The 16,182-nt window shown below is 47.5% G+C and overlaps 1 long non-coding RNA gene across 1 annotated transcript; it reads left to right on the forward strand.

Annotated features, from left to right (window-relative positions):
- The first annotated feature begins 7,251 nt into the window (after positions 1-7,251).
- Positions 7,252-15,305, forward strand: LOC111821190 (uncharacterized). The gene is made up of 3 exons (XR_002824643.1): positions 7,252-7,929; positions 9,228-9,698; positions 15,282-15,305. It is a non-coding gene; the product is annotated as an uncharacterized LOC111821190 (long non-coding RNA).
- The last annotated feature ends 877 nt before the right edge of the window (positions 15,306-16,182 follow it).

Here is a 16,182-nt window from a genome sequence, read left to right on the forward strand (position 1 = left end):
TACATAAAGCTTATTTAGGTTAAGGGTATCAATGCTAGCTAGTTCCACAAACAATCCTACAAAATTAGAATTTGGATGGAATCTATCATTCTGCCTTGTATCATCATCATCTAAATTATTTTATACGTTTGTAGACTCAAAAAGGAAATCGTTTCCTTCCTGAAGTTATCATGCTATTACAGCGTCTTTTAAGATCATATAACTGTCCGTTTCCCTGTTTATCTGTTTGAACATTCTTCATAATTGTTTCTGTACATAAAATTAACGTCGTTCACAACGTAAATTATTGAAGCATTATGCTCTTGCTAGAATAAATCCTGTCTGCATTACACCTCAACCCAGTGACACGATTACAACGTATAAAACATGAAAGGAGACTTCACTCCTGGTTATATCTGGAAGTTTCCCTAGAAAGCGACTCCCGTGCCAGGCTTGGTCACACACTGGTGTTGGCTGCTGATTGGCTATGCAACGGCACAGGCGCTCGGGGTGGCCAGACGTGCCGCGGAAGTGGACAAAGGCTGAAGCTGAAGTGGGGGAAGATCGTGACCACTTACACCCATGTAGTCAGAACAGTTGCTTATGGCCTCTGGGCTCCGGAGACTGCATCATACCATTGCCTCCCCCCTGCCCGAGGTCTGTCACCACACCCCCAACGGCTTGGTCCCCAGGCCCAGCGAGGGGTTTTTCTTTTGCCCGGTTATTGATCTGGGCCTCATCCCTAAACACTTCCCCTCGAATCTAAGAACCAGGCTGTTCTCCTGCGTAGCATTGCACAATGATCAAAATCAGGAAATTGCCATTGATATAATAGTATTATCTCATTCCCAGTCCAGATTCCCAAATTCCCAAATTGCCCCCTAATATCTTTATAGCTCTTCCTCCCTGGTTCAGGCTCTAATCCCAGACCATGCATTGCATTGACTTGTCAGGTCCCTGGTGTCTTTTGGTCTGGAGACAGATGGAATCAAGATGTCCCACCGTTGGTGAGGCTGGGCTGGCTAAGGGGGTGCCTGCCAGGTCTCCCCATTGTGAAGTGCCTTTGACTTTGAAACCGTGTGAATGTCCCAATCGCCAACAAACTTTCTTCCAATGATTTTAGCACCTGTTGATGGTCTTTGCCTGAACCAATGATCATAGAGGTGGTTTAACGGGTTTATGAGCTGCTTTGGGTGCTGGTAGGTGGGGGGAGACCCTTGTCCTAATCCCTCAAGGTCCTACTGTGAGCCAAAGAATGGAAACTTCTCACACGTCAATTCGCCATTGGGCGTGTTGGTTGAGGATCCCTGACCTGCTCAGGTGTTTGATGCCTGGGAGAGGCTGGGAAGTGGGCGGACAGGGAAGCTGTTAGTTCCATTTTATAGAGGAGGAAACTGAGGCCCAGAGAGGGGAGAGAAGGGAGTCAGCAGCCACCTCCAGCCCCTTCCATGGGCTGGAGAGGGGGCTCGGAGACAGGGCTTTCCGGCCAACTACAGGGCTGAGTTTCTGTGCCCAAGTTGGGACCGTCCCACCCATGGCAGCCACCTCCCCCACCCCAGGCCCCTGTTACCTGTGTAGGATATAGGGTTGCCAGATTTAGCAAATACAAATGCAGGACACACAGTTAAATTTGAATGTCGGGTAAACAATGAATATAATTTTTTAGTGTAAGTATGTTCCAAATATTGCACGGAATATACTTATACTAAAATTTTGTCATGTCTGGAGGTGTTTGGATAGAACTAGAGGGTTGCCAGATAAAATACAGGACCACTAGTTCAATCTGAATTTCAGATAAACATCGAATACTTTTTTCATCCAGAAAAGGTGAATGAAAACATGTGTGGCAGATGTTATCAGATGTAGGAAATGTGCGTTCATGTCACCGAGGAGAGGAAGTGGGTCAAGTCAGTGGGGCCTTGAATGCCAGGATGAGCTGCTCTCCTGAGGGTACCTGACAGCCCTGGAAGAAGGATTTAAACTTGGCAGACAGTTCTAGAAGCCTCCCTCTGGCTACGGACTGGAGGAACCAGCCGGACCCCAGGGTTCTGGGTGGGGTAGGCATTGCTTCCACCTCTTGAGAGAGCAACCAGAAACAGCCAGCCCACCTCACCACCCCAGCCCGCACCCCGCACCCCAGCCAGGCCTCCAAGCAGCCTGTGCGATGATTTGTCAGGAGCCCTGATGGTCCAGTGGTTAAGTGCTAGACTGCTAACCAGAAGGTCAGTGGTTCAAACCTGCCGGCTACTCCGAGGGAGAAAAATGAAGCAGTCTGCTTCCATGAAGATTTACAGCCTTGGAAACCCTATGGGGCAGTTCTACTCTGTCCTACAGGGTCACTGTGATTTGGAATCGACTCCACAGCAGTGGGTTTGGTTTTTGGAATGTATTAATCGCCTCAGACATTTTCATTCTGAAGAGGGAGCATGTTGGGGGGAAAAAGATGAAGGGGCTGGGATCACTTGCTAAGGCCAGAGACTAAACCATTACCTGTGGAATCACAGGCATCTGCTCAGTCAGGACAGGCGCTTCAGCAGGGAAGATGCTGGACTACAGTGACACCGAGGCTGCCCTGAGGCCTCTTTTGAAGCAATGCAGCCAGCCTCTGGTGCAATCTCCCCGGGAGCAGAGCGGAAGTTTGATGAAACAGGAGGTGGCACCTCATGCATATTCTGTGTGGTAACTGCGTCGGGACTTCTGGGGGATTTTTAGAAGCACAGTCCCAGCCAGGACGATGCAGAACCTAGGGAGCAAGATGAATCTGGCCAGGGCCCCTGGGGAAGACTTTCCAGTTGTGGCAAGTCATCCCTTACCGCAGGCATTTTCTCTCCAACTTACAGAGGACAGGCCCAGACTCAGACAGGGAAGAGCCTTGGTCAAGGTCACACAGCTGGCGAGAGTCAGAGCTGGAGTTTGGATCGAGGTCTGTTTGCCTTTGAAACTTGGCTCCGCCCGCGACCTGGAACTAGGAGTCTAGAATGGTCTGCAGGTTTTTCTCTTCCTGGGCTGCAAGACAGGGATTGACGGGAATGGACGTCGGGTGGGGGGCTATTGCTCCGCAAATCCTTCCTCCCCAGCCCAGAGATTTTCATGGCTCATGAGAGAGCACTGGGCTGGGAGCAGGGAGCCAAGGGCTGAATCTTGGCTCGCCACAGACATGTTGTGTAATCTCGGGGGAACCACTCCCCTCTCTGGGCCTTAGATTCCTCGACTGTAAAATGGAGGACTGCTCTAGCATCTAGATAAAGAAAAGGTTGCAAGCTGCTGGCCAAAAGGTGGCATGCAGCCATGGACAAATCTTTTCTGACTGCTCCGCGTATGTTTTTTAGTTTCGTTTGAATCAGTTGTCAAGTTAGGATTTCTGGCTTCTTGTGACAAATCCCAGACTCTTTCTGTACCAGCACCCAGCTGCCTCCCAGAGGACGGGCAAACCTTCCTGAGTTTGCTGCCCAGCTGGCTGCCCACCCCCTGCATGCCTGGTCCCACCCTCTGCAGGCCCTGCAGGCACTGGATTTGCAACCCCTAAAGCCTGTTGCAGGAGAGTCGGCTCTGACTCATAGCAACCCTACAGGACAGAGTAGAACCGCCCCATAGGGTTTCCAAGGCTGTAATCTTTATAGAAGCTGACTTCCACATCTTTCTCCCTCGGCGTGGCTGGGCCGGTGCATTTGAACCACCAATTTCTCAGTTAGCAGCCAAGTTCTTAACCACTGTGCCACCAGGGCTCCCTTTTGCAACCTCTGGTCCAGCTGATCCCTAAGACCCTCCCAAGCTTCCCTGGGGTCTGTCATTCTCACGTGCTTTGCTCCCTGGGAAGCAGGAGACTCATTCTCAGCTCTCTTCTGCCCAAGCAGCTGTCTGACCTTGGGCCAACCACCATCCCTCTCCTGGCCTTAGTTTCCTCATCTGTAAGCTGGGGGTGATCACACCCATCTCAGAAGGCTATGATGAGGATTAACTGAGATGCAAACGTGCTTTATAAAGCCAGCTCTGTGGACAGGTGGAAATTAGGCCACGAAGCACCATTACCTGAGGGCCAACAGTGTGCCTAGGGCTAGGCTCGGGGCTGGAGAATCAGAGATGAACACAACTCAGTGCCCAGAGACACACACAAATGCTGAGCTGAAAGCTCGGGAGGAAACAGAGGAAGCAGCAGGCCCTTCACTCGTGGGCAAAGTCAAGGGAGAACTTAGAAAGAGGTAACGTTTGAGCTGTACCACCATGTGTCAGGGACCATTCTAGGTGCTGGGGGTACAGCAGTGAGCAAGACAAACAACCTTGCCCTATAAAGCTGACAGCCTAGTGTCTACGTGTGCTCAAATTGATGACGGCAACTCAAAAGGTTGGGTGGGAAGCTTATGGGGCAGTGAGTTTAAGATAACAGTGGTGGAATAATTTGGAAAAGGTTAGCGAGAACGATAGCACAACCTGAAGAAAGTAACCAATGTCACTAAACGGTACATGTAGAAACTATGGTATATGTTTGGTTGTGTATATATTCACCAAAAAAAAAAAAAAAAAAAGCTGACATTCCAGTAGTGGAGAGTGGAATAAACAATAATAACAATAAAAAACAAACGTTTAATGTCAGGCAGAATGGGAAAAGCAGAGCAGGGTGGGGGGATGCAGTGGAGGTGGGGGTTGCTACTTTATACAGGGGGCCAGGGAGCCTACCTGAGTTGGTGACATTGGAGCAGAGATCTGAAGGAGGTGAGGGAGTGAGCCCTGTGGGTAACTGGGGGAGCAGCATTCCAGGCAGTGAGAACAGCAAGTGCAAAGGCCCTGAGGTAGTAGAATGCTCAGCTTCTTTAATCAGCAGCAAAGAATGAGAAGGACAAGGTAAGAAATCGAGGTAAGATCATTGAGGTAGCAGGGGCAGGACTGTATAGGGCCTTGTGGGCATGGAGCGGACCACTGTGGCCTCTACTGAGTGAGCTGGGAGCCACAGGAGGGTTTTGAGCAGAGGAGTGACTGATCTGACTTAGGTTTTAACAGGATCACTCTGGCTGCTGCCTGGAGAACAGACTAATGGGGATAAGGATAGAAGCAGGGAGATCGGTGAGGATGGCAAAGTTGGAGGCTGGAAAGGGCATGCCAGACCCAGCAAGGGCCAAGACATGGCAACCCAGGAGCATAGCCCAAAATGAGAACACCAGGCACTGGCAAACTGTGGCAAGACAAGACACGTACTGCAGGGTAGGGAATCAACGGGCACATATCTGGCTGCTGTGTCTAGGGCCCCAGGAAAGGGCAGAACCTACCATATTTTTTGCAAATAACATGCCTATGTAAATAATGTGCCCCTCCCGCACACATATAGCATGCATAACACACTTAGGAAAATGATGCACAAGGTCGTTGCATGGTTGGCAAAAAAACGTATAGTGTGTGTGTTATTTGCGTAAAAATACGGTACTCTCCATAACTTCCCCCCTAGAAACCAGGTCTAAGGAATGATAGCTATATCGTTAATGATAACTGTGATAGTTTTAAAATACAAGAACAACTTCTTTGACACTTTGAAAGATAGAGCATAATTTCCCTACCCTTGAGTGTAGATTGTACTAAGTGACTTGTTTCTAATGAATAGGGCATGACAGAAGTGGCAGTGTGTCACTTTCGAGACTAGGTCAGAAAAGGCATTGTGGCTTACTCCTTGCTCTCTCATGGCTCAGTCGCTTTGGAGGAAGAAAGCTGCCATGTTGTAAGAACACTCAAGTAGCCCTGTGGGAAGGAACTGAGGCCTCCAGCCCACAGCCGGCACTGATTTGCCAGGTGTGTGAGTGAGCCACTGGGGAAACAGATCTTCCAGCCCAGTCAAGCCTCAGACGACAGTAGCCTCATGAGTAACCCTGAGCCAGAACCACCCAGCGAAGCCTCTCCCAAATTCCTGACCCACAGAACCTATGAGAGGATAATTTTTGGCTGTTTTAAGTCACAATATTTTGGGGTAATATGTTAGGGAGAAATGGATAACTAATATAATAACAGCAAACACTTGGAACTCTTTTAAGTGCTTTAAATATATTATCTCGTTTAATCATAATTACCCTGTGAAGTAGATACTATTATTATTCAGGAAAAGAGAGAAACTCAGACAATAATTGAGGGAGAAAACCTTCACAGAAGTGTTATTTATTTTGGTGAAAACTAGAAACAGCCTACAGCTCAAACAGTAGGAGACGGATTATATATGATAGACTTTTATGCAACCATTTAAGAGATATTTTAAAAAATATTTATTACCGATGCCTAGAAATCTCAGGATACAATGTTAAGTGAAAAAAAGCCGCTACATAACTAGAAATACAGTGTGGAGTTAATTTAAAAATTGATACTGAGTCATTTTCTAGAAATACTCATTGAGTCCTGCTATGTGCCACGTACTTAAACTTTTTGTTTTGAAAACTCAATACCCTCCATTCAGACAGAACATTTGGCCATCTCCTCCCCGACCCCTTATCTATCTATCTAGACTTTATTATTTTGCTGAACCACTCGAGAATCAGCTGCAGACATGTGACACTTCCCTTTGGAATACTTCAGCTCACATCTCCTAAGAATAAGGCCCTTCTACCCAACCACAGTACCATGATCAAAATCAGGAATCCGATGTTATTATCAAGTATGCGGTCCACGTGTAAGGCTCCCCAGTTGCTCCAATCATGTTCTTTATGGCTTTTATTTGCCCTGACCTGGGATCCAATCAAGGCCAAGCTGTTCCCTTGGCCATCCTGCGTCTTCAGCCTTCTGTGACCTAAAATAGCCCCCACCCGGCCCCGTTTTGTCTTATGTAATAGTGACAGTTTTCAACACTCCAGGCCATTGTTTTGCAAGCTGTCTCTCTGTCTGGGTTCGTCTGATGTTTCCTGTTGGTTAGAGTTGGTTGTGCACTTTTGGCAGGAAGACCTCGGTGTGTGTCCTCCTCGGGACTTCACCTCAGGATGCGAATGATGTCGGTTTGTTCCATAACTGTGATGTTCTCTTTGATCACTGGCTAAGCCACGTCTCCCAGGCTTCTCCCGGGGAAGATCCTTTCCCTCTTCGTATTTAATAAATGATCTGTAGATGATCCTTTGAGACTGTGTATACATGATTTCCACCACCTGTCTGTTAGTTTGTCGTACTGTGGTGGCTTGCATGTTGCTGTGTTGCTGGAAGCTATGCCCCTGGTATTTCAATTGTCAGCAGGGTCACCCATAGTGGACAGGTTTCGGCAGAACTTCCAGACTAAAACAGACTAGGAAGAAAGGCCTCGTGATCTACTTCTAAAAATTAGCCAATGTAAACCTTATGTATCACAATAGAACATTGTCCGACTTGCTTGCTTTGGACACATCAGGAGGTACCCATCGCTGGAGGAAGACATCATGATTGGTGAAGTAAAAGGTCAGTGAGCGTGAAGGAGACCCTCGGTGAGATGGATTGGCACAACAGCTGCAATGATGGACTTGAACATGCTGGTGATCGTGAGGATGCAAGAGGACCAGGCAAGATTTCCTTCTGTTTTACATAACGTCACCATGAGTCAGAGCCAACATGAAGGCATCTACCTACCTACCTACCTGTCTATCTATCTATCTACCTACCTAACTATCTATGATTGTATTTAATCCTTACAGCAACCCTACGGCAATTCTAAACCATGTCTGTAAATTCTTTGCCACTCCTCCCATTGAGGGATGGAGTCTGTATCCTCTCCTCTTGAATCTGGAGTCTGTGACTACTTGACCAATAGAATACAGTGAAAAGGATGCTCTGCCTTTTTGGGGACCCAGGCTCTAAGAAATTGATGGCTTCCATTTCCTGGTTCTTGAGATGCTTGCTCTTGAAACCCAGCCACCATGCTGTGAGGAAGCCCAAGCAACCAGTAGAGAGGCCCATGTGGAGAAGACTTGATCCTCAGCTCAGCAGAGCTCCAGCCACAGCCAGCACCAACTTGCCAGCCATGTGAGTAAGCCATATCGGAAGTAGATCCTCCCAGTTGATCCTCCTCACTGACACCATGTGGAGCATAGATGAGTCACCCCCCTCCCACAAGCCCTGTTCAAGTGACAAATTCATAAGCAAAAGAAATGATTGTTGTGGTTTCACTCCACTAAGTTTTAGAGTGGTTTGTTATGCGATAATAGTTAACTGGAACAAACCCCAGGAAGGTCTCCCCACTTTACAGATGAGAAACTGAGGAACAGAGGGTTGAAAGAGTTTACCCAGCTTTTCACAGCCAGTGTTATGGATTAAATTGTGTCCCCCACAAAATACGTGTTGGAATCCTAACCCCTGTACCTGCGGATGTAATCCCATTTGGGAATAGGGTTTTCTTTGTTATGTTAGCGAGGCCATATCAGTGTAGAGTGTGGCCTAAACCTAATCACTTCTGAGGAAAAAGAGCAGATAGTCACAGCAGCAAGCACGAATGGGAAGACAGACACCACATGAGGATCGCTGAGGCTACAAGGCCCTTCCTCCAGAGTTGACAGAAAGAGAGCCTTCCCCTAGAGCTGGTGCCCTGAACTCAGACTCCTAGCCTCCTGAACTGTGAGAACTAAATTTCGGTTCTGTAAAACCACCCACTGGTGGTGTTTGTGTCACAGCAGCACTAGGGAAGTAAGACAGCCAGTAAACAGGAGAACTGGCTTTTGAAACTAACCTCTTAACATTCTGTTTTGATGAACAGAAATCCTTCGTTTTATTTGTCAATCGTTTCTTTGATGGTTGTGTTTTGTGCAGACACACTGTTTTGAAAGATGACGACATACCCAGGTCTACATTCTGGCGTTGGCCTGGAGTCCCATCACATGGCGGGACAATCATTCATTTGACCAAGCCCCACTAGTGGGCATTTACTTCTTTCCTAAGTTTTCACCATGTTGAACAAAGCTGTGGGGAACACCCTTGTATGTATAAGTTTGCTAGACATGGAATTGCCTGGGCAAAGAGAGAGGATTGTTTTAAAGCTTTCTAGTCAGATGGCCAAACTGCCAATGGGCCCACGTGTGAGCAGCTCCTTCTTCACTCCTTGCCACAGCCCAGATGTCGTGGGAAGACAGGATTTTCCCAGCTTAAACTGTGGGCACCCCGGGGCTCAGGGTGTCTGGGTGGGCTGGTCCCTGATGGGCCAGTCCTGGCCCATGGCTGTTCGTGTGAGGACTGAGCAGCCTCCTGGAGTGGAGCTATCCTCGGGGAGAGGAACTGGGCACCTGCGCATGACAGTCTCCACACTTACTGACCACTTTCTGCATTCCCAGTATGTTCCAGGTGCTCTACGTGGTGAGCCAGACCCCAAAACGAAGTCAGCCCCTGAGGGGAGGGACAACTCTGTGTCTATCTCATAGCGTCCATCACTGGCACTGGTCTCTGAGCCACCCCCGGGGCCTGGGCTTCCTGCTGGAGAAGGAGGGACTTGAACCGTCAGCCATCTTGCCACAACCCATATGAAGACATCATGCCTGAGTAGGCCAGTGAGGACAAGGCTGACTAATGCTGCCTTGGTCAGTAAGCTGCAGCTGTCCAGGTACAGTGCCCATTTCTCCAGCCTCCAGAAAATCGATGTCCAGCCTCCAGCAAGAAGGAAGGAAACTATAATCAGGCTACTCTGATGGACAGATTGGCAGACACAGGCACCACTCGGAGGAGGCACCAGGGATCCCAGAAGATGTAGGAGCTGGAGTGTTCCTGGTTGAAGAGCTGCAGTTTATCAAGAACTTCCTGTGTGCCAGGTACTGATATAACTCATTTAATCCCCACAATAACCCAATGTGTGTTGTATCTGGGGAAACAGAGGCACCAAGATGTTCAGTAGCATGCCCAAGCTCATAGCTCATGAGCGGAGGATACAAAAACTAAGGAAGCTGGCTCCAGAGTCCATGTTCTTTATGCAATATGGTGTTCCACCTGGGACAGAAACCTAATTCAAACTAGCTGACAGAGAAAGGAGCTCATCAATCAAAGGAGAGGAGGCTCATGGAGGCTGGGGATGATCAGAGCAAGGGCACCATCTCTCCACCTCTTTGCCTCTCTCTGCCAACTAGCTTCATCCTTCCTGCCCCTATGGGTGTCTTCCCACATGCGTGCTGGCAATTTTTAGGCTCAGTCCCTACGGCTGGGCTGGTCTCAGGTAGAAAAATCCTAGAGAAGGACCATGATTGGTTGGTTTTGTCATGTGCCCATCATTGGACCAATCAGTGCCACCAAAGGGCTGGAGCTTTCCAATTGGCCCAGTTTTGATCAGGTGCTCACCTCTCAGCCAATCACTGTGGTGACAGAGCAGGATCAAGTGGGGATTTGATTTGTTAACGCCCATTGCGGGCACGATTTCCAATTTTCCTACATTTCCAAATTTCCTAGATATTCACATTCCAATTATTAACGGATACTTGCAGCTATTTCTTCTCATTTTGAGTCGTGCCACATCAGCAAATGAAGGTCCTGAAAGCTTGAGTCCAGTCCACATCATTAAGGTCAACTCTATTTTGAGGAGGCAGCTCTTCCCCAGTCATATTTTGAGTGACTTCCAACCAAGGGATTCATCTTCCAGCACTATATCAGACAATGTTCCACTGCTATTCATAAGGTTTTCACTGGCCAATTTTTCAGAAGTAGACCACCAGGTCCTTCTTCCTATTTTGTCTTAGTCTGGAAGCTCCGCTGAAACCTGTCCACCATGGGTGACCATGCTGGTATTTGAAATACTCACTTGACAGCACCTAACAACAACATTGGGACCACAGGGTGGGGGCAGGAGTGGTCCCAGAAGAAACGGCCAGCACACCATGTCCACAGGGAAGTTGACGTGAGCTGGCTGCCACCCCAGTGCTAGAGCTGGACAAGGCTCCATCACTGACTTGCTGTGTGACCTTGGGCAAGAGAGAGGATAGGGGAGACTTTGAGGACCTAATACCCTGTGATGCTATGCAGATGGAGGAGGAAAGGAAGCACCCCAGAAGAGTTGCACTTTGCATCTGGCAGGTGCTCAAGTGCTTTACCTAAGTGGAGAGATAGGATCAGAGATGTTAATCTGCCCGCTGCTTTCCCAGTTTTCCCCTGTACTTCCCCCTTCCCTTTTCTCGTTCAGTCAGGTTGGCCCTGGCTCACTGCCCAAGAAGGGTGTGGAGGTGCACAGCCAGGAGCCAGCAGGAATGAGTCCTGAGAGGATTTCTGAGCATAGGCAGAGTTTCTCGAAGACATGTGGAGGAAAAGTCTCCCCCACACACCAGAGAGGGGGGTAAAGGGAGGGGACCTGTGGGTCTTGGAGCCCGGGGGCCTGCCCTGCAACGCTACTGCTGGCCTATAGGATGCCTTTGTGCAACCAGCACAAATAAGTTATGCAATCTAATTTTACAATATTTTCATCATGTCAGAATGAAACCCTGTACCCGTTATCATTCATTCCCTATTCCCCCTCCCCCTAAACTCAGAGCGACCCTATAGGTCAGAGTAGAAATACCCCATAATGTTTCCGAGGAGTGGCTGGTGGATTCAAACTACCGACCTTTTGATTATAGAGATTTTATAAAATGTCCCTCAAGTAGGATTTGTGTGATGTGTTTCTCATGATTAGACATGGGTTACAGGGGCCGTGGTGGCACAGTGGTTAAGCGCTTGGCTGCTAAACAAAAGGTCCACAGTTGGAACCCATCAGCCACCCTGCAGAAGAAAGATGAGGCAGTCTGCTTCTGTAAAGATTACAGCCTGGGAAACCCCATGGGGCAGTTCTACTCTGTCCTACTATGAGTCAGAATGGACTCAATGGCAATGGATTTGGGGTTTTTGTTTTGTTTTTGTTTTTACACTTGAGGCTTTGGGGCAAGAGATCACAGAGGTGAAGTGTCATATTCATCAGGTCTTATTGACATGACACCACTCTTGATTTTGACCTGGCTAAGGTAATCTGTCAGGTTTCTCTACTGTCGTTACTCTTCCCACCCTTCTCCTTTCCATCTGTATTTTTTGGAAGGAAGTCACCATGTCTGCGCTCAAGAAGTAGAGTTACAAAAAATTAAAAAAAAAAAAAAAGAAGTAGAGTTACTATACTCCACCTCCTTCAAGGTGGAATATCTACGTAGGTTATTTAGAATTTTTCTGCATGGGATATTCCTCTCTTCTCCCCATTTATTTATGTATTCAATCATTTATTTATATCAGTATGGACTCATGAATATTTATTTTATACTTTGGGTTATAATCCAATACAGTATTACTTTATTTTGTTGCTCAAATTGTTCCAGCTTTGGCCATTTGGGAGCTCTTTCAGTTGGCTCCTGTGTCCCTTTGACATGCCTCTGTCATTTTTTTTTAAAGCACTACCTTAGTTTCTGGGACTACAAGATGCTCTAGGCTCATATTGTATATTTCCTGTCACACTTCTAGAATTTTCTTCAAGGAGCCCTGGTTTCTTTTATTGGAGAATGGCATTAGAAACCAAAATCTGACCAGGTCTTGAGGGCTTAGGACCATCGTCTCGGAGGACATCTAGGTCAGTTGGCATAACATAGTCCATAAAGACAGCATTCTACATGCTACTTTGGTGAGTAGCGACTGGGGTCTTAAAAGCTGTGAGTGGCCATCTAAGATACTACTATTGGTCTCTTCCTGCCCAGAGCAAAGAAGAGTGAAGAAAATCAAAGTCTCAAGGAAACGATTCATCCAAAGGACTAATGGACCACACAAATCACAACCTCCACTAGCCTGAGATCAGAAGAAATAGATGGTGCCCGGCTACCAATACCGACCACTTTGATCAGGATCACAGTAGAAGGTCCTGGACAGAGCGGGAGAAAAATGTAGAACAAAAGTCAAACTCATAAAAAAGACCAGACTTACTTGTCTGATAGAGATTGGTGGAACCCCCAAGACTATGGCCCTTAGGCACCCTTCAGTCCTGGAACTGAACCCACTCCTGGAGATCACCTTTCAGCCAAACGATAGATTGCCCTATAAAGTGAACAATAATACCCGTGAGGAACATGCTCCTCAGAACAATCAACCAGACCAAAAGGGCAACATTTGCCCAAAAACAAAGTTCAGAAGGCAGGAAGGGGCAGGAAAGATATAGAAACTAATAGAAACGGAGAACTTAGGGTGGGTAGAGTGCTGTCACATTGAGGGGATGGCAACTGTCATGGATTGAATTGTGTGTCCCCAAAAATGTGTGTAGCATCTTGGCTAGGTCATGATTCCCAGTATTGTATGACTGTGTTATCTGATGTGATTTCCTTATGTGTTGTAAACTCTACCACTATGATGAGATTATATGTGCTCTCCTCATGTGTTATGAATTCTATCACTGTGATGAGGTTATACTGATGAGGTTGACAAGATTAGTGTCTTAATGCAATCTCTTTTGAGATAGAAAAGAGAGAAGTGAGTAGAGACACATGGGAACATCATACCACCAAGAAAGCAGTGCTGGGAGCAGAGCACATCCTTTGGACCTGAGGTTCCTGAGCAGAGAAGCTCCCAGACCAAAGGAAGACTGATGACACGGACCTTCCTGCAGAGCCAACAGAGAAAGCGTTCCCCTGGAGCTGACACCCTGAATTTGGACTTGTAGCCTACTGGACTGTGAAGAAATAAACTTGTCTTTGTTAAAGCCATCCACTTGTGGTATTTCTGTTGGAGAAGCACTAGATGACTGAGACAGCAACTAATGTCATAAAACAAAATGTGCACAAATCGTTGAATGGGAAACTAATTTGCTCTGTAAACTTTCACCCAAACCACAATAAAATGTTAAAAAAAAAAAAACGAATCTGACCAGGTAATATTCCATGGTATTGACAGACAACATTGTGCCTACGCATTCATCAGTTGATGGATATTTGGGTTATTTCCACTTTTTTGCTATTATGAATAATGCTCCTGTAAACATTCTTGTACTCGTTCCTGTGCAGACATATGTTTTCAGTTCTCTTGGGTATATTCCCAGGAGTGGAATTACTAGGTCACATGTTAACTCTGTTTAACATTTTGAGGAAGAGCCAAACTGTTTTCCAAAGCAGCTGCACCAGTTTACATTCCCACCAGCAACGTAGGAGGGTTCCACTTTCTCTACATCCTCGCCAAGGCTTGTTATCTCACTTTTTTATTATAGCCATTCTTGTACGTGAAAAATAGGCTCTCTAGTGGTTTTGAGTCATTTCCCCGATGACTAAGGCTGTTAAGTGACGTTCCTTGGAGAGATGTCTATTCAAATCCTTTGCCTATTTTTAGATGGGTTATTTGTCTTGGTTACTGATTTTTTGACACCCTTTTCAATTTTGCACCCAAGATGACTATCTCTCTCGTTTCACCCTAGTCCCAACCTTGATATGATGGTAAAGAATAGGGTGTTGTGAGCCTTAGTAATGGGGCACCTCATCAATTCCCAAAAGTTTTTAGTAATTAGATGTGGGATTAGCAGGATGACCAGGGTGAGGGGGCCTAACTCTGGGCGGGTGGATGTCCTGGTGTGAGGAGGGAGGGGGCTGGAGGGCTCACTCTGGTCTGGAGGATGCTAGAAGGAGGGCTGCCAGGGGCCACACGGCTTTGCACAGCCCTGGGAGCTGCAGGGATGGTGCCGTCCTAATTCCGCAAAGATGTTCCCAAGTTCCTTGCAGCCAACACAAAACATACGCAGGGGAAGCTTCCTAGCTGGCACCCCAACCCTCTGTGCCCACAGGGAGCCAGGTGCCTACCTGATTCTCTCAGGCTGCCTTCTGCTTGAGTTACACGCTTCCCACCACCCAGAGTGTTTGTTCCCAAACTGGTTTGTGCCTGTTGAGTCCTTGCTCTTGTAACCCCTGGTGTAATTAAACTAGTTATGTAAACTGCTGAAAGCTGAGGGCAGTGAGGTGGTTTCTGTGAAAATAAGCCTGAATCCCCTGGAAAAGCTTGTTATAAGCAAATTGCTTTAAAAAATGTCTGTGAATTAGGCAAGTTATGACTGCTGGATGTTAGGGGACATCGTCAAAGTCTGGAAGGGCTCTCACTCAGATGGCTTCTTGAGCATGGAACGTTCTAGGTCCGCTTTGGGGAGCCCAAACTGGAAGTCGTAGATGCTGCTTTAGGGGGGTGGGTTAGGCAAGAAGCACCGTGCAGGCTCCAAGCAGTGGCTCCCGCTTCCCAGGGAAGGCCTGGGGTGCCAGTCAACAGATTAACGAGGGGACATCCCGCTTATAAAAGTTAAAGCAAACTGTTTAAGGCATGTGTGTGTCATTTATTACTTCTTATTGCTAGTTGCTGTCACGCTGGTCCTGACTCATGGTGACCTCATGCATAACGGAATGAAATTGCTGTCTGGTTCTGTGTTAGCTCCACGACAGGCTGAGGATCAGACCGTTGTGACGAGACTATTGTGAAAAACTGGGACTGAGGTGCACTGGTGGGGAATCAAACCTGGGTCTCCTGAACGGAAGGTGAGAATTCTACCGTTGAACCACTAATGGCCCTATTCATTACTTAGGGCTCTATAATTCCACTAACGTTTTCAATACCTGACCATCCACAGATCCCAGGTTTGTAGGACAATAGACAGCCTATTGTGTGCTAGGTGCTGAGTGGGGAGGACAGAGAGACAAATGAGACCCAATGTCAGGGAGAGGAGGGAAGCTGCGAGAAGGGCCAGGTAGGCAGGCCAGGCTTTAACTTCGCCTTATCTATCATGGCCTTGATCCCATACTGCAGCCTGGATACTGGAGACAGGGCAGGGCTGTTTTGATTGTTGGATGCCGTTGAGTCAATTCTGATTCATAGTGCCCCAGGTGTTCCAGAGTAGAACTGCCCTGTAGGGTTTTCTAAGCTGTAATCTTCACAGGGGGGAGCCCCGGGTCCTGGTGGCACAGTGGCTAAGCATTTAGCTGCTAACCAAAAGGTCAGCAGTTCAAATCCTCCAGCCACTACTTAGAAGCCCTATGGGGCCGTTCTACTCTGTCCTGTAGGGTTGCTATGAGTCGGGATCGACTTGACAGCAATGGATTTGGTTTTTTTGGTTTAATCTTTATGGAAGCAGATCACCAGGTTGCTTCTCCCACAGAGCTGCTGCATGGGTTCGAACCGCCAGCCTTTTGGTTAGCAGCCGAGCACTTAACCATTGCGCCACCAGGACCTCATTTTCCAGATGCTGTAACTAAGGCTCAGGGGAGGGTGTGAGTCACCCCCATACCTAGTTGATGGACTTTCTATGGTTCTGGCTGTGCCCCAGCAAGGAGCATCATGGGAGTAAAC

Source organism: Trichechus manatus, unplaced genomic scaffold (assembly GCF_000243295.1).
Source record: "Trichechus manatus latirostris isolate Lorelei unplaced genomic scaffold, TriManLat1.0 scaffold00069, whole genome shotgun sequence".
Lineage (NCBI taxonomy): Eukaryota > Metazoa > Chordata > Mammalia > Sirenia > Trichechidae > Trichechus > Trichechus manatus.